Source organism: Melozone crissalis, unplaced genomic scaffold (assembly GCF_028551555.1).
Source record: "Melozone crissalis strain CALT ecotype California unplaced genomic scaffold, PUWL_Pcris_2 ptg000006l_1, whole genome shotgun sequence".
NCBI lineage: Eukaryota > Metazoa > Chordata > Aves > Passeriformes > Passerellidae > Melozone > Melozone crissalis.
Window position 1 is genome coordinate 26,167,766 of NW_026535784.1, and position 20,926 is coordinate 26,188,691.

Below are 20,926 nucleotides of genomic sequence, written 5' to 3' on the forward strand. Positions count from 1 at the left end.
TTTCAATGCCATGCAATAAATGAAATGCTGATTTTAATATAGTAATTGCTTCTTAACTTAGGATCTACTCTTTTGATATTTCCTGTCCAAGAGTGACAATACCTTTTAATATGTTACTGTTCATGCTTTTAAAACAGTGTTAGAATGCAAATTAATTATTCATAAACCAATGAATTTTAATGAATTGTATGCAAATCACAGTTCTTGAGTTGATTTAGGAATTAAATGTTGCCTTGACTGAGGTATATGTTTTATATTATATGGAGCTGGTTGAGACAGCTGCCAACCAGTTTGTGAAGGAAAATAGCAGGACAGGCTAAACTACAGTGGTGAATGATCTGCTGATACAAGTATTTAGAGATAAGGTTGAGAATAATGTTACTTCTGTCCCAAAACTGAAAACTTTTAGCAATGTTCTGGTGAAGAATTGGTGAATACTAGTTTTCTTTCAGCTCTGATTGCTCTGGTATGAGCAACTGTTCTCCAGGTACCAGAGGTGAGATCAGGAAGCTCATTTGAATTAACGTGGGAGTAGGATTTGAGCAAAGATACCAAATGATGTGTTCTATTTTCAGCTCTGTTCTAATACAGCAGGCAAGTGGTTATCTTTAAGCACTTAAATATTCATTGTAGGGTCAGTATGACACTATGCCTTGCACTTGCATTTTTATGTAAGGGGAGCCTGCTAGCAGCCCCAGTTTCAGCTGCCTGGTTCTGGAGCTTTCCTAGAAGCACAGATAACAGTGTAACTGAGCTTGGGGGGAGGACTACCAGAGGTTATTCAGTCTCACAGCTTCACTGTGGGTCCAGTTCACATCCTTCGCCGTCATGGTTTTAGTGGGTTTTGCCAGAAGAAATTTTAGGACTGTGCAGAGCATGCATCAGAAACTGTTTCAAGGACTTCTGTGGAGCTTTTAGGTAAACTCAGGTTAGCTTCTCACAATTGTGCTTTAATTGTTTGCTGAATTGGAGCCATAATCTGCACTTGGGATAAGCCTCTTCTAATTTCTGCCTAATCACTTATGAAACTGCAGAGAAGGAAAGGTTGCAGGTACTTGTATATTGTTAAGTCCTATGAGACACTGCAGGAAAAAGCTCCATCAGCCTTTTCTGGATAAAAGTATGCCTGCATTACAGACAGAGTTCTAGACCCCTAAATATTGAATTATGAACTTGAAATCTTAAAACACATTTTTATTTAAAAAAATCAAACACATTTTAATGGATATACTTCTACTGAACTTTCAGATGCCTGCATATGTTTAGATACAGGGATATGGAAAAACAACCTGAAACCTTTCCAAGTTGTAACATATTGTTTAAAAACTCATGGCCTCTATGTTTCCAAAAGCTATTTTAGCCTGTTGGAGTGTATTGTGATAGAAACTGCACTTAGTGCAATAAAGTGATAGAAAACCTGTTTGTGTCTTCCCTTACTGCAGAGCATTTTTCATCTTTTTTTAAGTCAGCCACTGTATCAGTGCATTAAAAAGAAAGATGGATGTGCAGTCTGTCTCATGTTGCTTATTAACAAAAAAAGTTAGTGAACCAATCATGGTGAAACAGTGCTCTTGTAATGCAGGCTGGTTTTGTTTTAATACTTAGTATGTAAATAATTACTCCAGTAGTTTAATGTTTTCCAAGCAAAAGCTTCAGAATTTGGATACCTAATCAGCAGACATCCCTTTTTGATCAAAAATGAGTGTTGAACAGTAGTCATGGCACCAAAAGTATGTTTGAGTTTGAGTCACAGGAGCAGGGAATACTTTCACTGCATTCTAGAACAGACTCTTAGCCTCAGCTGCAGTTTGAGAGATGTGGACATCCACCCATCTTTTTTAAGAAGGCTAAAAGACAAAGAAACAAGACTAAATTAGCATTTGTGTAGAAGCACCTGTATAAATATACTGGAATGTTTCAGCTCCAACACCTCAGAATTCTAAACAGAATTTACTTACTTGTTTCCTTGTAAGCCCTTCCCAGGTCACTTTCACAGAGCTCAGTACTCACTTTCAGAGTAATTTACACAAGGAAAAGAGGGTGAAGATGCTGAAGGAAGAAATGTGTAAAATCCACTCAAGTGGACTTTAGTTCTCTGCCCAGGACTCCGCAGTGACACCACTGTCCATGGATCCTGAGAGCAGCAAATTCACTTGGAGCGGTGGAGCAGCAGAGCTTTGTCTACAAGTTGTACTCAGAGGCAAAAAATCTGCTGTAGCCCTAGAAAAGTAAAGCTGGACAAGGAAATGCAATTATTTCATATATGTATTAAGTCAATCCCTGCTAACAACTGGGAAGTTCTGACCAATACTCATTACTCTTGGGTATGAAATGCAGTATCCTTGCTTAGATACATTTAATGCTTCTAAATGACTTTTTGAGAACTTTAGGCTGATGGATGTTGCTTGCGCTCTCTATCTTATATTCCTGACTCTTTAGGCAGTTGAGATAAATGCTCATGACAGGTCTTGAAGAGCAGAATTTTTTATGAGCAGTTTTAAATTCTTTGCAAATATCTCATTTTCTTCCTACTTCTAACTGAAAGGAAAAAAAACCCCAAACAACGTGTTATTCTAAATAGAATAAAATTGCGTGGTAATTTCAATGTGCAACCTTTGAAAGTTGTGTAAAAAGCAGCAACCTTTAACCTTTAAGAATTGTGATGTCAGGGGTTAGGTTATTGTGAATGAATGGGGACTTAGGCTTTACTGTTGAAAAACCAGCTGACTATTGTATAATGGCTATCCCTACTGTCTATTTCCTAGGTAAGGACGATTATTTACCCTGAGTGCTTACACAGTTCCCTGTCAAGCTGGGCGCAGAGAGGCGCTTGCCCGGCCGCGTTGGCGCGGTGCTTTGCAGCCCGGGGCGCGGGGCTCGGAGCGCTGCCCGGTGCCCGCTCGGTGCGGGCGCTCCGCGGGCGCGGTGCCGGGCGCCGGGGCGGGCCGGGCCGCTGTTGGCTGTTGCCATGGCTCCGGCAAGCCGGGGGAGCCCAATGAGCGCTTTGCGGCGGTGCCGAGGGGACCAGCCATTTTGCTTATGGGAAACAATGTGACATATTCTGCTGTGCTATACCGGGGAATAAACAACAATCCCGTCGGGGGACGCAGAAGAAGCGGGCATATTAGTGAGTAATGCGGGCGGCGGAGCGGGCTCGCCAGCTGCCATTTTGACAGGCTGCCGCTCCCGCCGCTGCTCGGGGGAGGCGGAATGCGGGGCGATAATGCTGCATATCTGCTGTCAGGCGGCGGAGCGGGGGTTTGTCCTGTGAAGGCAGGGCTCCTCCGCACTGCTGTCTCGGCAGCTCGCTAGCCGCCGCTCGCAGCCCAGCCGAGATCCAGGGCCGGGGAGTCGCCGCTCGGAGCGCGGCTGGCGCCGGGCGCGGCGCTGCCAGGAGCAGGTGTGCGGCTCGGCCCGGCCCGGCCCGGCCCGGCGCCGCTGCGGCTCCCGGGCTGCTCCCGCCGGGCGAGCTGCCGCCGGACCCGGCCACAAAAGGGAGCGCTGTGCGCCTCGGCTGCTGCGGGAGAGGTACCTGGGCACGGGCGGGCGCGGGTCTGGGGCACAGCTGGGCACAACTTCGTGCGGGAAACAGGCTGCTCTCGGTGTCTGTGCCCTAGCTTCGGTCCGTGGCTGCTTTAGGGTGGCTGCTGAATTCATTGATCTCACTGCGTTGTCCTTAAACGTTTCGATGTGAGTGTTGTTCCATATGGTTGCTGATTCAGAAGGATGCTTACAATAGATGATAAATTTTTAGTAGATAATTCTACTGAAAGGCAAGGATTATATTTTTGTTTGGATTGTCATTGTGTTTTTATTATCAGGATAGCGTGGGTGAAATACAATATTATAGAACAAGTGAGCATGTTTGCCTTACATCACAGAGTTCATCACTAGTAGATTCCATGCATTGTGCTCAGCCACAGCGTTAGATTTAAATTGTCCAACTGCTGCTGTGCAGTATGTAGGTCATAATAAAAAGCAGCTTTTTCACCAGCTTTCAATGGACTGCATGCCCCAGTGATGTGGTTGATTAGTTTGTGGTACTTGTGCTGTTAAGAGCAGTGGTATTAAAGCCAGCTCACACCTCCTTTTTAAAGATATCGCACGTTCCGTGCTAGACAGAGCACAACACACCCATTGTGTCCCTCCGTTTGGCGTTCAATAAAAGGAAGGAAACGAGCACTCCACATGGAGCACCAGCACATTAATAGCACAAGACGGTTAAACTTTATTGAACAATCCCAGGGATTCTGAGATAATCTACTGAAGATACAGACAATAAAAACACCAAGACGTATACCAGGAACTAGTAGAAATGGGAGAGGTCTTCTGATAGGGACTGTTTGTTAATGCTGGAGATTTTTCACAGCAAAATGAATTGTTCTGAGTAGTTATTAATCACAACACATTTGCTGTAGTTAAACCTGGGTCAATAAAACCTCAATCCCTCAGGACAGATAACGTTTCTATTTAAAGTAGCATTTTCCTAACTACCAACTGTATTTTTATGCATTAATACAATTTCTGAATTCTCTTATAATGAAATGCATTATATTATTCTGAAAACTGATCTAAATGTTGTGATTCACTTTGCATCTATAGAAAATGAGATGATATTTTGGTTTTAAGCCTTCTTTAATATTTATGTGGATTTGAGTCCCACTGAGATGAGCCATTTGTTTGGACAGTTGAGTGGGCATGAAATCAAGAATTCAAGGTCTGGTATCTTTATAGTTAAATTAGTAACCAGCACTCTGTGACTAGGAGCCAAATTCCAGTGTTGTTTCTGTATATATCCTGCAAAGGCATTTGAACAAGCATGATCAGCAACTATCCCCCAAGTGAGACACTGCATTTGGAAACAGCAGTATATAATTGAATTGCTGCTATGTGTTCTCCCCATGAGAAAAGCTCCATCTTATTTGAACCATTTCAGGATTCTGTTTTTTGGTGAATGCACACACACCAAGTCCTTTATGCCTCTGTGCAGGGGTCATATGATAAGTGGTTTGGAGAAGTGCCTTCATCTGTGATCTAGAAAGTGGAAGTGCCTTTACAGTGTGGCACTTCATGAATATTTATGATTGAGTCTGTAATTATGAGGAAAATTATAAACAAGCAGAGCTAGTATTTAAGATGTTGGTAAGTCTTTAACAAAGAGGGAGATTTTGTTACAACAATAAGAAACATGGATGTAGCAGTATACAAAGTAAAGGATCTTGTAGTATTGATTCTCACTGTGGATTCTTCTCACTATGAAGAATTTATGGTTTGAGGAAAACAAGTGAAGACTAGCAATGACTAATCAGTAAACAGTGTGCACCCATTAGGTGCTGATAGATGCATCTTATTAGTCATTATTATTCAAACCAATATTCTTTGCTCTTTCCATTCTGCTTTTCTCCTTTTGTTATTTTTCTCATATCGATTCCCAGCTTCCCTCTGCTTCCTTACTGTCTCTTTGGCAACATCTGATCCCATCAGAGCTATTTGTAAATCAAATCGGTGACTGTCAGTAGTGGTCATGGAGGTACTGCAATAGAATCTGATGTGGAGGAAGAATTTAAATGAGTTAGAGGTAAGAAACAGCAACCAAGTAATGAGTGTATCCAGTGCAAACTAATTCCACATCATGTAAGTTTTAAGGGCCTAGAATTGGGTCACTGATGTAGAAATCAAATGGGCATGCATGGAGAGGGACATTTTTTCCTCTCATGATGATTTGAAGTGTATTTATAAACAGAAGGTTTACAAGACCTTGATAATAATATGACATAGGACAAACTGGAAAGTTTGGTATTAGAAATGGTAGCGTAGAGTTCTAGTTGAAGTCTAGAAGTTTTTCAGGTTTCAGTGGAGCCATGTTTTTTATCAAGAGGTGATTATGCATTATTGGAAAGCCTCTAGGTTATCCAAAGTCAGGCTCTCTCTTGGTCAGCAGAGATGTAAATAACATCAGCTGTCGTGCTTTAACATTACAGTCGCTTCAAACATTTTTTAGACAGATGACCTTAGAAGGTGACTCTGGGTCCATGTGTAGCTCTTAAACAGAATACCAACAAAGCAAAAACATCAGATTAATCCTAAAATGCAGTATCATAGTAGCAGGTGCAAGCAGTAATAGAAATAAGAGACCAGGATGACCGAAGGAGGTAAAATGAAGTGGTGTGGCAGCTTATTTCGTATGCTCTTTGTTTAAAATAATCAGGTTTGAACAAACAGTAATAAGCATCCACCAATCATGGGGTGTGTAGAGCACAGTAACCTTATAAGAGCTCGTGTGGAAATGTGTTGTCTGTCCTCAGTCTGTGGACTCTTCTCAGTGTACTTACAGACATGACCAGCCTGTGAGCAGCAGTACAGAAGGGATGTGCCCAGGGAAGACACAGTTATGGAGCTGGATATGTTGTATGATGTTACACTGTGAAATGGCTGAATGTCACTTCTGCACCTGAAGGATCAGGTATTGAATGTAATACATCAATTATGTGGTTGTGTCTGGTGTGCACAGCCTCCATCAGATGTGACCTTGGAACAGTACTTCTGCTCCGGTGAGGCTGTCTAAACAAAAATAGAAATAAAAATTGTCAATTTCTACCTGTTTGTAAACTAGAATTGTACAAATGTGTGCTTTATTATTGTGTCCTACTGCTCTGATACCAGTCATTTCTCATGTCATTATTTCCTATTGGATTAAGCATGTTACTCTTGCTAGTCTGAATTTCCTTTTTTTACTGCTGTATGTAGCATGTAGCTTCCTCTGTGAGAGAAGACTGTGCCATAGATGCTCTGTGTTCATTTTTATTCAAATAGTCTTGTGTCTTTTCATGAAAGTGTTTTGACCAAAGCTGACCTTTCTGAAATTATGAAGCTTCTTAACATTTAAAAGCTAAAACAAAAACTAGAAAGACTTTCAAAGGCACTGATGTAATGGAAAAGTTCATGTATGGGAGGGAAAAGGGAGAGAAGTAAGTACTTAAAAGGGCAGCATGTATCTTTGAGTACAGGCATGCTAGATGACGACATTTTAGATCTACTCCTGCTTTCAGTGTTTTTGAAGCATGTAATGTATTTTTCTGTTCAGATGTATTGTTCCATAACAGTGGTACATCATAGCTAATGCTGCTGTGAAGTAGGAAATTCCAAAGGTGGACCCATTTCTTCTGTTATTTCTAACTTCTTTCCCTAAATAGATTGATTTTTTTTTGGTCTTTCTGTACTGAATACAGATAGTGTTCTGACTCATCCACCCTTAAAAACCTCACCAACCACCATCAGGGGGTTGAATAGCACAGATGTGGTTCTGTGTTCTTAAGTAACCTGAGTAACATAGTGCACTTTTAAAGAGGTGGTATTGAAGGTCCTGAGTCTCAGAGAATAGTGGGAGAAACACACTAAAAGGAAAAGCAAACATTCTTCCTCTCAATCATTACTATGATCAAACTATACACCAAGCTTTTTCATTGGCCTTTTCATAAAACAGCTGTTAAATAATGCTGAGAGATAGAATAATGAAAGCTTTACTTCTTTTAAGGGTACTCATCTTGCATTTTATGTACAAGTATCAAAGCAGTGTACAACTGAACTGTTTGTCAGGTACCTAAAGCTATCCTTAGTTTAGCAGCAGTGGCTTATTAATTAAATTTGTCCACAAGCATAGCAGCTTTACCTTTTTGCTTCTTCAGGGCCCAAAAGAATATGCAGGAATGCATGATGAAACCAGATGGGAATGGAATCAGTAACTGCAGTTCTCACAAAATCAGATTCATTGACTTTTAGAAAAATAGTAAAATGCATTGATTTCTAAAGGTTGCGTTTAGTTGTAGGATGATGAGTTATGCTAATCAGAAATCAGTAGTTGTGACTGAAGGTCAAAATAGGTGGGAGGGTCTTTGTGTTTTTTCAAACACAAAGTTTAAGAGTAACATGTCTGATTCCTTAATGTATTGTTGCTTTTGTGGGTTTTTTTTGGTTTGGGTTTTTATTTGGTTGGTTTTTTTGGTTGATTTTTTTCTTTTCTGAACAGCACCAATAGGTGAAATCCCAGTTCAAGCAGGCAGCAAGGCTGAAAGGTGACTGTAACCCTTCCTAAGAGGCTTAGGTGGGATGGTGTGGTCTGTGATTAGAAGGGGTAGGAGCTGTGTCAAGAGCAGGACAGCCACAGTGTGTTCTTTTCAGCATGGGGTCTGAGGACTCCTAATTAACCATAGCCTGAACATAGAGCTTCATCACCACAGTGTACCTTGGGAGCTATAGTGTTTAATAAAGCCACATATCTCTCACTGGGATTAACTTGCTGAAAACTAATGCTTTGTCAGAGTTTAGTTTCAGCAAATGGTGGGGTGGGGGAGGCTGTCCAAGATTCAGTTATCTGGATCAATTCTCATGTCTGAAAAATGCATGAACTAGAAATTACATATTACTACAGAGGATCTCTGTGCGTATGAACAGTATTTTCACTATTTGAAGTGACTACAAGTGAAAAGTAGTGATTCAGGCAATAGAACAAAGCATGGGTTAGATAAATTGGGTGCTTTGACTGTTGTTTTTCTTTTAATATTAATTTTTTCTTAATAATGAAAAATTATATATTATTTAAAAATAAAAAAATTCTTTATTTTTAAACATGAATATGTATAAACATTTATAAAAACATAAATGTAATCTGACATGTTGGCATCAAGCAGGTGCAAAATGACATTTTTAAGGTACTAAATGCCTGTTTCTCACTGATTTTTGTGTTCATTTGAGAACTTCAAATTCTCTTATCTGTTGATATGAGAGCTTTTCTAGTATGCTGGAGTATGATAAATAAGGAAGAGTAAATAATTGGTATGAGGCAATTATTGATTGGTGAGAATTACAAAAATATTGTATGTCCATGAAGGTTATTTAATAAATCTCCAGCACAGGATGTTTTGCTGTCTCCAATAAAGCAACCATCATGGACCTTCATAAGGAATGGGTTAATGGATTAGATGGCCCAAGTTTGTGGGTATTTCAACTGGTGATTGTAAATATCATGTGAGTTTTGAATTTCAGACTGCTTCAGCCTTTGAGATAATCCTAGATTGTAGGGATTGGCCTAGGTGAAGTATCCAAGAAATAATTCCCTTTTGAACATACACGTCACACTACTGAATTTTGTGTATTTTGTGCTTTGCACTTGTTAAAATCTTACACAGTTATTGTCTGATTTAGGCATCAATCTTGTATTTTCTGTCTTCCCACTAATAGTAAATATTTTAAAGAAAAGCAAGCAATAGGAACCCAAAGGGGTGCCAGTGCAAAACACTGGTTTTGTTTCATTTAATTCATATATTGATCAGGTACGTCACACTGCTCCTTCTAGCCAGTTATGCAGTTACACATTTTAATAAGCAAATCCTGACAGAAGACAGCAGTTGCCAGCACAAATTTAATTTAATTTAGTTTTTAGTGAATTTCTAATGAACAGGGAACTCTAAGCAGTGGCATTCTCCAGATAATCAAATTCATGGTAATTGCAGTTTTTCTTTTGGAGAAATCTGTATTTGTTAGGAATCTGAAGGAAATAATTATTTCAGTGTGACTGATGCAATCAAATGGTTTACTTTGAATAAGTAAAATATGAAAGAGGCTAATCAAATGAAGTGCTACTGTATGAGAGCAAACGAAAGGGTGACAGGTTTGACAGTAGCATAAAGACCAAACCAAAGGCTTTATTTTGACATACATGCAGATAATCAGGCAAATTCAAGTCTTTTAAGAGACCTCTTCTATAAGGGTCACTTTACAGATACGGATCATGTAATCTGAGCCTTGCAGATTATCATTCTGCTTCTAAACAAGTACAAGAGAGAGGTTTTTAATTCCTTATTTGCATAGCTGTAGATTTACACATTCACATGTTTTTGCCATTGGCATTTGATTCACAGATGACTGATTTAAGGTCTTGAGCAAAGGCCAAATTCAGGACACACTTTTAACTGTCAGGACTGCAAACTCTACAGAATTTGTTTGAAAAACCTGTTGTAATTAATACATACAAAGCAGTAGGAGGATCCCTTCCAGCTTGAGGAAATTCTTCTCTTATGAGCAAGGCAACAATAATTGCAGAGATGGTGTGCTAAATTAATTCAGGTGTGAATTTGTTTTTTGTTGTATTTAGTGATACAATTATCTTAAATATAATTCTCTAAAATCAGTCACTGCTTAGATAAAGAACACAAATGAAAATAAACATGTCAGTAAGAGCTACAGAAAGTACAGCAGGGTCAAGTTCTCTTTGCAATATGTGCTGAACATGAAAGATGGAGCAGGCTTGATGCAAAGGTAAACTGAAAAGCAGGCTTATTAACACATGGCTTTGACCTCTGCTTGACTACAACACCAGTGCTTTTCTTGATTTCCTGCAGCAGAAATGAAAATGTAAAGTGTGTCTGAGGAAGAGGAAAATAGTAGCTTTGTAGATGAACTTGGGAAGGGTTCTTATGATAAAAGATTCCTGCTACTTATGAGTGGATGAAATGTATGTGGGGAAATTTGAGCAGACACTGTGAAGAGACTTCTGGGAGTTGCAAGAGGAGACAGGAAGAGAGTTACAAAAGTGCTTGAAAGGAAAAAGACAGATATAATTGCTGCAGTGACAAGACAACGAGCCATCTATATGTGCCCTGTATTCTGGGGCAGGGACAGCTACTGTGGCATCAAAGAAAAAAAAATTAGAGGGGTCTCATGGGGTGCATCTTGCATAGATCAGAACATGTTACTTAAAACCGTGGGTTCAGATACTGTGGTTAAATTGTGTGTTGACAAGAGGCCTAAACAATAGCATTCCTCATGGGGGGACCAAAACAAAATCAGAAATCAGATTTCAAAAGTGCTGTGGAGAAATCAGTCCTCTCAGGAAAAGCTACGACACACACAGAGTGAAGGGGAAACAAGTGTGGAGAAACATGAGCCACTTCCTTGAGGAGTTCACATACCTGACATTCAGGGGTTTTTTGGTGTTTTTATTAAAAAAAAAAAAAAAAAAAAAAAAAAAACCAAACCCCCCCCCCCCCCAAAAAAAAACAAAACAAAAAAAAAAACCAAACACCAAAACGTCATATTTGCATTCTAGTCAAATCTCCAGCCCATACACAGTGTGCCAGGGCAAACTACAGATTTTGTTTTTTAAATTGATTTTTTTGTCTTCATCTGCACACATAGTAACTCCAATTGAAAATGTCCGATTTGAAAACAAATTGATCTACTTCTGTGGTTTTTTTTCTTTATGTTGTATTTTATTCTTGGGGGACCCAAAGGAATGAGTCCTGTCCCTTCACAAGTGCTTTAGATGAAGCATTAGAAGTCTACATTTTCAATGTGATTACCCATTATGGAAATGGGATTCTCTCTAGCTGTCCTGCACCAGCAATGGAATAATGCAGTTTTGAGGGTGAGATCAGGTGTTAAGTAGCTCTAATTTCTGTCCCTTGGTTTTGCACCAAATTGTTTTAACTGGGACAAAGTCTGTTAGAATGTTGGTGGGCTAATTCATGTGTTTTGCTTTGTACACAAGTGAATTAGGACTGCAAATGTCTTTATAGAAAATGCCCATTTCTCAGTGTGTTACTTGGTTTTAAAATGATGAGCTGAGCTGGAGCTTGGAGGTGGCTTGAGTTCAAACATGACTTGAAAGAATAATTATATTGCAAGCTTTCTTGTGTGCAGTCCTGTCAAATCTGTGTAATTCTACTGTCATCTTCAGTATTGTATATATTGTATTTAGACTTCTATGGACTTTATCTTCCAGCATGTTTAGGAACAGCCTCTCTTTATGGTCATTAAAAAGTGGGGGGGTTTTCTGAACTAATTGCAGATAATGCTGTGAAAATTTCACAGTCAATACCTAAAACTGTTAAAACAATCTAATAATATATATAATTTAAATCTTCATAAAAGAAACCACTTCTTTTGAATTCTGGACTTATTTTCTCTGGTGAGGACATGTGGATAGTTTTTACTAAGCACTTTCTTAAAGAAATAAAAGGATTTTTAGCTTTGCTTTGCCCAGAAGCAGATAATTTTTTAATGAACTTTTTTAGGGATAGGTTTGGAACTATACTCTGAGGTGTCTACCCTTTTTGGTGGGTACAAGAAACAATTGTAGAACTCTTACCATTGTGTTTGCAAAACTGTGAAATCTGACTTGCTGTTTCTCATAATCCTAAATTAGTATCTTAAGCTGTTAAGTGCTGAAATGATGATTCACATTTGGCCTTGTAAGAATCTGATCTGAATAATATTTTTAAAAGCAAGGGCATGACTTCAAGGCAGTTGTTCTTCTGTGACTTATTTTAAGCCTGGGTGTTTTCTTTACCAAGACATTTTCTAAACAATGAACTCAGAATTCATTTAAAGGTTTGTTGGAAGGCAGAGAGGAATTTAGCAAAATGACACTTACAAATTATATTATTATAGAGTTTGGTATTTTTGAAAGCTCTTATTGATGTTTTCTCTCTTTGAATGCAACGGTAGGAATCCTCCCTGAATTAATTAAAAGTAGTTACAGTAAATGTGTACTTTTAAAATACCATTGGAAAGGCCTTATCGTCCAGCTTTTTGCTATTGTAGCTTTAGGTTCAGCCCAAAGTGCCTGTAAATTTCTTTTGAAGAATGCTGGAAAGATTTAGCTAAAAGATGAAAAGAAGTGTTGAATTTGTGTTTATTTGTGTACCTTGATATAATGATTTTCTGATTGTCATTACATTAGCATTTAAGCCTTACTATCATTAGTAAGATCTGGGCTGAAAAGTTTGGCACCATCTTGAATGAATCTACTAACCTTATTTACAGTGTATTTATTACTGGAAATAGCTTCACATGTTTATATACACAAATTTTACTATATTTTGGGCATGTTCTGTTAGATAAATAGTCCTGTCTCTTGATGAACATCAGAAGTTATGTTCAAATGGTGCATTTCAACTTGGAATCCTGCAAATGCTAACCGAATTTTCAAACTAAGGTCAGTGCAATTGTGCTATTTTTTCATCTTAAACTTTCTGTGCTGTCTGTATCAGACACACCTGTGATTTTGAAATGTCACTATCAAAACCAGGCTAAGCGGTCACTAGCTTCATGAGGAGGAGGAATCAGGAAATAGAGATGTCTTTGTGTTGTAATTTCAAAGGCAGCAATGTTTCAATGTTGCATCATAAAAAGATTTTGTGTGTTGACTTCTTTAGGTGTGGATCACATAAAAGTTAGCATAGAGATTTGATTTTTTTTAATGTTTCAATACTATTTTTCTTTTTGAAAGCACTGTTAAAATGACTTGAACTGCTCAACTTCTAGACAGTTTAGACTTTGATCTTTACTCACGTGTTTCTAGTTCATGCCACCCATCGATCATAAGCTGATTTTGTTATAAATAACCAAAAGCTGTACTATGTAAAACTATTAGTGATTTCCCCCCTCTGTTGTTGCCCTCTGGTTTCAAACTCTAGTCTTCAGATAACTGTCAATCACATGTAATTTTTTTTTCACCCTGCTGATCAGAATGTGAAGGCTGACAAAAAATATCATCAAATGCTTTTCTCCTTATGAGAAATTTGTTTCTCCTTATGAGCAATTTTTTTAATTGCTGCAGGAATCAAATGTGCCTGAGCTTTAATTTTAAGTCAATGGGTTCAAAGCAGAAGGCTGGGCAAACAGAACACAAGCAGTTTAATGTGTTTTTGGATACTAAATTTGTAATAATTAAACTTCTGCTGAGATATGTCTGCTGTCTACTTTCGATGCCTTTATATACAAGGCTGTAATTTGACAACTATTTTATCTCTACCATCTCTTTTGGGAAGTAAGATAGAAAACTGTGTGATTAGCTATTCTGTATAAATTTGGTAGAAAAAAATTTATCTTTCAACTTCTCAATTTTGTTTTTCCATTTAGATTAAGTTTTCAAGCCATTTTAGAAGCAGTGGATACCTCAAGTCACTGACTTCATCCTTTGGGTTTTTTAAATGTGCACATTTTGCAAATGTGCACAACTTTTAAAATGTGCATTTTTAAAGCACATTTTGCAAATGTGCACAACTTTATTGTTGCTTGTAGTGATCATTGTTTAAGGGTTAAAAATAAAATTTTCTGGTTTGCACAGTCATTTCATCAATCTGATGAACAGCCTTGAGGGGAAAGAAGGGTCTTTTGAGCTGTTATTACTAATAGGCAGAGGAATTTGAAAAACAGAGGATGTTAAAAAGTTCTTAGGAAGTAAACAATTTCTAGGAAGGGAAATCCACCTTTCCAAGTATTTATTTTTCAAAGAGAGGAAACTACCTAATAGGTGTAAAACTTCATGAATACAAAATAGGACATATACTTCAGATTATGTTACCTTTGACTTCCAGTTCTCACCTATCTTCAGAACCCCTCTCCCAACCTCCTTTTGTGCAACTTCAGCCACCTTAAATTTATGCTATGACAGGTGCTGCTTCCTCCACCCAATGTGCAAAATATGTACATCATGTTGGTCCAGCTTTCAGTTCGTTGCTGTTTAAGAATAGTTTTAAGGATCTTTTCTCTCCACCTTCCTGGGTGGCACTGGCCTTTGTCATATGAATTGGGGTCTCATTAATGGCCTAATTTTCCTAAGGAGTATACACTGCATCTCATAAAATGTGTAGTCGTACTGGCTACTGAAAACAGAGATAGCAAAGACGTCTTGTTTTACAGTTGTGTCTGTAGACTGTCTTCCTAGTGGAAAAATTTTTCAATTCAGGGAGAAAATTTGCAGTGGAAAATATGACTGCAGTTTTGAATTCTTTATTACTGATGGTCACTGATCAGCAGTAGAAGCTTACTGGTGGAGAAGAATCAGGAAATTTCTAAAAATCCTTAAAGTAATGTCACCCATGGTGACTATGCTCTTCTTGTCTCTGTTATTTGTCGCTTAAATGAGGGTCAAATTCTGTTAGCTGAAAAATTAGTTCTGACCTACAGATAATTCAGTACAGAGCAATTAACTGGCAGCAGAACTGTAACATCCTGCATTGCCTTGAGTACAGCAAACATCAAATTTACTTTCCTGAGCTAGGAAAGGCATTAATATAGTTCAAACAAATGTTTCAAACTAGTAGCCTGTTCTGCAATTAATAGTCCTGTAAAGAACACAAACAGCAAACAAAAACTGTGAAAGAGCTCTCATTTTCACTTAGCTGAAGCAATACATGACAGATGACTCCATTATCATGTGCCTCTGTTAACAAGAAAACAAAACAAACACAAGCTCGGCACTGATTTCCTGAGCCATTCCCACTGGCAGGTGTTGGTTTCATGCTTTAACTTCGACTTTGGGAGCTGTAAAACTTCCTGGAAACGTTTCCTGGAGTTCCTTTCCTCCAAGCACTGTATGAGGATTTTTCAATCTTTGGGTACATTATGATCTTCAGGAACAAAGAGATTTGAACAGGAAGGGGTCAGTTTTCTGTTTGAGGAGCTTCCTGTTGTGTGCTACATCATACTGCAGAAAGGAGATTTTTTGTAAGGAGCAGGAGCAGGCTTGGTAGGCTCAGGCCTTTTGGCAGCACCTTTCTTGCTGATAAGCAATATGAAAGTGGACACAGGTGGAGGCAGTGTAGCTGCAAAGTAGGTTCAGTCTGCTGGTGTCGTGTACCTGAGCTCTGAAATAACTACCTTCTTTGCAGCCTCAAGGACTGATAGTTGTCATGAGTATGTGAAACTGTGAGCAGCAAAGAGTTTGCCAAAGCAATTGTGTCTTGGTGAGCTTTGTCTGACTTCAGCTGTTTCTATTATGTCAATATTGTATTGCCATTAGAGGTAGGAAACATAAATACAAACGTTGGGTTGCTGAAAACCAAATATTGCCTTTGAAATCTGACCAATTGGGGAAAAAAGAAAGAGATATCATAAAAATACTAGACTCTGGTAGTATTACTTTGTATTCTAAAATGCTGAGGAACTATCTCATTAGGGTGTGTTTTCAGTTGGTGGATCATAGTAGTAAAATGACTAAACTGACTAAAGGACCACTGATGGAAAGATGGTTGTCTACACTGTTGTTTGCCTTGTAGTAAGAGGTTTTGTACTCATTTAAGGTGGAAAATGCTCATGCTAGGGTTCAGTGCCTGAAAGCTTCTGCTGCAGCAGCTCAGCTGTTTCCTACCTTCTATGCTGTGAGTAGCAGAAAACATTAAAATTACTTAATTGGTAAATATAAGGACTGTTTTTCATATAGGTCCCTTGTTTTTTCATTACTAGCCTGGCGGCTAAGCAAATTGGCAGAAAACCATTGTGTTAATTATTGAGAAACATAAATTCTTTTGTGGATTTAGCCATGGTAATTGGAATAGAAGCTCAGTACAGAGTGTGGAGGTGTAAAGCTGGCCTGGCCATAATCTGGTGGTTTAAGAAAAAGCAGAATGGTGTTAGGCCTTGTGCTCTGGAACATAAGTCTTTGTGAAGCGGAAGGAAGGATTTGGGACTTGTGTTACTTCTGTGGATTTCTTTTTTCCTTACATGGACCAGCAGCTTGAGAGTGCCAGCTGCACACAGGATCATGGCCCCAGAGCCTGGTGGTGGCAGTTCTCCCTTGAGAAGAGAGCACAGTTTTATCCACAGATAACTCTGGGAAGGTGTGAATGTTTCAGAGTATATTGCTCAGGTGTAAATATTTCAGAGCAACTGAAGGCAGTTGCTCAAACTTTCCTTTCTCCTAGGTAAGTTTTTCCTTCTTAAGCTTATGACTCACAGTTCTTGCTCAGTGAGCCACATGAATTATGTGATTACTCTGTGAAATAGGACCAATGTCCTCAAAAGACCAGACAATAGCGTGACGCTTGGGATTGTGTCACGGAAGTGGGAGATGTGACTACAAATCCTTCTGGAAGTTTAACCCAGGTTTTCCATATCCGTGGCAGATGTTCTAATGCCCATCAGTACAGTGGTTTTAAAAATAACATGGTGGCATAACATCATCTTCCATGGTTTTGCTAAAGAGTGGAAAAAACCTGAGAACGTCTTTTGGATATTTATGCCTCTGATTTAAGATTGGTAAAACACAAGGTTGCACAGGACAGCTGTCACCAAAGTCGTTTCATTAAGGCAAGGCTTTGCTTGCTTGGTTCAGGAGGAGAATTTTAGCTAACTGTTAAAAGATATACAGATGCTTAGAAATTTGGGTGTGTATATATATATATATATATATGTATGTATATATATATATATATAAAATGGGTATTTTAAGAATTGCCCCTTTTTATTTGGGCTCAAAAGACCCTTTTACTTGCATTGGTAAATCACAGATTGAGAGTCCTAGCTTGTTTACATTTCTGAGGTTTAGGCCTTTAGGAAAACTCCACTCTGTAATGCCCCAGCAGCCTTCCAAAAAGCAACCACAGTCTTACACAAGAGTTAAGCACAGTCTAGCAGAAAACAGACCTGAAGGACAAATAACTTTGTACCAAGTTCTTGAAACAATGGCCTAGCTATGTATATTAAGAGTGAGATTAACAATAAGCTTCTGTTCCCCATTTCCTGAAAAGGCCTTCTCGTATTTATTTTCCTGTTCAGTTTTAACTGTTTGCTCTTGGAACAGAGGAAGTTAGTTTTACTAACAAAGTAGGCAGGCATATTATCCTGTTGGTCCAGTTTCAGAATGATAGCTGTAGTGGCTGTAGTCATTTTTCACATCATTATGAGAGCAATTACATGGTTTGCACCCAGTTATATGGAACTGGCCAAAGTATTGGAATTGGTTCTAACAGGTGACTAAGAGCATTTAAATATTTAGATAATGTGCTTTCAATAGTTGGAGGGTGTCAAATGCCTGTGATTTCTCCTCAAACTTGAGAGTATCCTTATGTTTTAATGTAGTTATTTGGTGCTGATTTAAAGGTATAATAATATTTTTAGTGGATTCTGTGTGATACAATGGTGGTATTAAACATATTAAAAATTATAACATAGCTGCTTATTATAACTGTAAAATGACTTACAAAATATGGCTGGGGGTTTCAGTCTAACATAAATCTAAAGTCAAAAATGAGACCTCAATATAGCTAAAGACACTTGGTCTCTTAAAGAGAATGCAGGTCTGCTGTTCTGCAGAACAACAGCAGAGTCAATGCTTCCTGAACCATATGCCATTTTGCAGACCAGTTCATGCTAATAACGTGAGAGTATGAGTCTTTCTACTTGCTGTCTTGATCCCTGTCTTTCAAATGCGTGAATTATCTGTAGAACACTTCTGTGACAAATTCAGAAAGCTGCTTTGATGCTTGTTTGAGTATAGGCATCCCTGGCACTAAGTTCAGTTAACAGGTTTGTGCATTTTAATTATGTCACGTTATACAGGATTAACCACAAATAATGTTGCATATGCCCTATGTGTAGCAAGGTATTCTATCCTGTCCAGGAGCATGGCCACCTTTCTTCATAGCTCCATTGCTTTGCAGCGGTAGAGGCTACTGAAAACACACGTGACATTGAAAAAAAAAGTCTTATTTGTAAGATCCTTCAAGTTCCTGTATGTCTAAAGCACTTTTGAGGCTAGGTGAAGTCCAGGACAAAGCATGTGATCCATAGCTTTCCTTCTGTAGATTTCTTTTTTTCCTGCACTCTAAAAAATACCCATTTCAGAGATTGAGATGATCAGTTCTGTGAATGAACACTCTCAAGGGAGACTTCTAAAAACAGAGTTCCATCCATTTTGCTTCCGTTCTCTAATATTAAAGTCATTTTATGTTACCTGTCATAGTTCAGATGAAATTCAAATTTTATCTGGAAATGAAAAAAACAAATGAAAGAAATTGTATCCATACTCCTCTCTTCTTCCTGAGGCAGGTAACATGCAATTCATTTAGACATACTGTCATAGTACTCAAAGGTATTCCAGTAATCTTAAAGTATATTAATAGAATCATGTATAGAATAATACAAGGAAAAGGAGTCATTACACCTGGCTGTGCAGTGTTCGCCTGCATATCTTGAAATGTACTGGGACGCTTCTCAAAAGGATTATTCTCCTTCAGCCCTTTCATATGAAGCTGAGCAGTGACTTCAGTGACTCTACTGTGTTTGAAAGGCTAGGCTTAGAAAAATGATTTCCTTTATGTGAATCTGTGCAGTGAAGCAGGTATACAAATTTTGTCTTTCAGTATTTTGAACAACCTTCTGGATCTCTTACCTAGCAAGATTGTTTCCTCTGGTTTATGGAAATTTCTGTAGTGTCTGTCCTATAGTGTCTGGCTACAGAGGTCCTGGAGTCTTGCACCAAGTACCTACAGCAGCAGCAGAACTGTACACTTCTTGGTCATGTTTGAGTTCTTTAGTGCTAAAAATTGATCAAATCACACTGGAGTGGGTCACTAAAGAAATTATATTGTTAATTTTAGTGTTGCTAATAGCCATAAGATGAAAGAGATTTTTGTCAGTCCCTTAAAAGCATAAGGGGACAGTCTTGGTAGTAGTGACATATTTGTCTGTTTTACTAATAAACATACATGTACCTTTATCTTTGAGACCTAGATGATATATGTGATATTTCTGACATCTCATGTTTCCTGTGGATAAAATATGATCTGATTTGTATGCAGTAGCTAAAGCACCTTAGTATATATCGAAACAGTGCTTTTGTCATGTTTAGTAAATGCTATAAATACTAATAGGTAAACTGTCATTTATTTACACAAGTACAGTTGCAGAGGGTGTGTGAAGAAATAAGGTACCAAGATAGGTTAAGTGCTGATGGTGACTCAGCTAATGGTAAATCTGTCTTCTGAGAAGATGCCTCTGAGAAGAAATGCTGAGCTGCCAAGTGTTGTGTATTAAATTGTGTCAGTAGTAAATTGATACTGCTAATAATGACTTCAACACATACTTTTAGTTTTGTACTTGTGCAGTATTAGTATTCAGCATGTGGATATTTATTGATTTAGCTTGTAACCACCAGATGAAAGCATTATGGATGGCAAGGTAATGTAGAATCTGACACTAGTGGTCTGCTAGATACAGGTCTTGTATTTATTTACAAACTATACTGCTTGTTCCACTTGGCATTACAGCTCTAAAGCTGGCTATAACTCGCACATTATCTGAAATTTAAGCTATTGGAGTCCTTGAATATCTTTGTTCCTGAATGTCAAATCTATACTGAGCTTTTTATCTTTGCTGGACTAGTTTTGTGGTAAAATGATGGTCTTAAAACTAAACATCAGGAATGAAGTGGCAATAATGATTAATTTAGCAGGTTGGTATTTAGAGTTTGTGGGTTTTGTTGTAGCTTCTTTTAACTGTTGTAACACTAAGAATAGCTGAGATCAAATGGGAAGGATGTTTTTGAGCTAACACAGAAGGAATTTTTGCTATATTTTTACATTTAGCAGGTTTTTTTGTTATTGTTTTAAGTGTTCTATAGCTAATGATTTTTATGCAGGTCTTCAGGAGAAAATGTGCTTTTCATGTTTGCTTATAACAATGAGCATTGCTTTACTATTTAACAGTTTAATAAATAACTTGTGTCTGGCATCCTGTTTCATGTGTCCACATAACTTCCAAACAGCTACTGTTCATCAATAAATCAGAAATGAAGGTGTTCTAAAATGTTATCAACTGATTGTGGTTAAGTAGATGTGACTGGAAATGTAGCAGATATTGAAACAGTTTGCAATCTTACCAAACCAGCCTGTTTTAGGTTTTGAGCTGTGAAAGTAACTGTAAGTCTCATAACTTTTCCTTGAGCAAAAGTAACAAAATTTTTCAGTGGCAGTACCTAACAGTATGGTGATGTTTGAGAACTTTTTCTGAGGAAGCAAAACCAACAATTGCTGAGATATACAGAGGGAAGTTATAGAGAGGGATATGATGGAACCTTTCTCCTCTACCAGAAGAGGCTGCAAAAAATTTAACAGTGATAATTTTTCACTGACTCAGTTTATCT

General features: G+C 38.2%; 1 protein-coding gene across 9 annotated transcripts in view; it reads left to right on the plus strand.

Annotated features, from left to right (window-relative positions):
- The first annotated feature begins 3,002 nt into the window (after positions 1-3,002).
- The window catches only part of SORBS2 (sorbin and SH3 domain containing 2), a 144,991-nt gene continuing 127,067 nt past the window's right edge, over positions 3,003-20,926 (plus strand). For 6 of the 9 annotated variants that reach the window (XM_054295669.1, XM_054295670.1, XM_054295674.1 and 3 more), the window contains exon 1: positions 3,006-3,127. The gene's annotated coding sequence lies outside the window, so the exon portion shown is untranslated. Of the gene's footprint in view, positions 3,128-20,926 lie in introns of all 9 variants that reach the window. The other 3 variants (XM_054295667.1, XM_054295668.1, XM_054295673.1) reach the window with 2 other exon arrangements.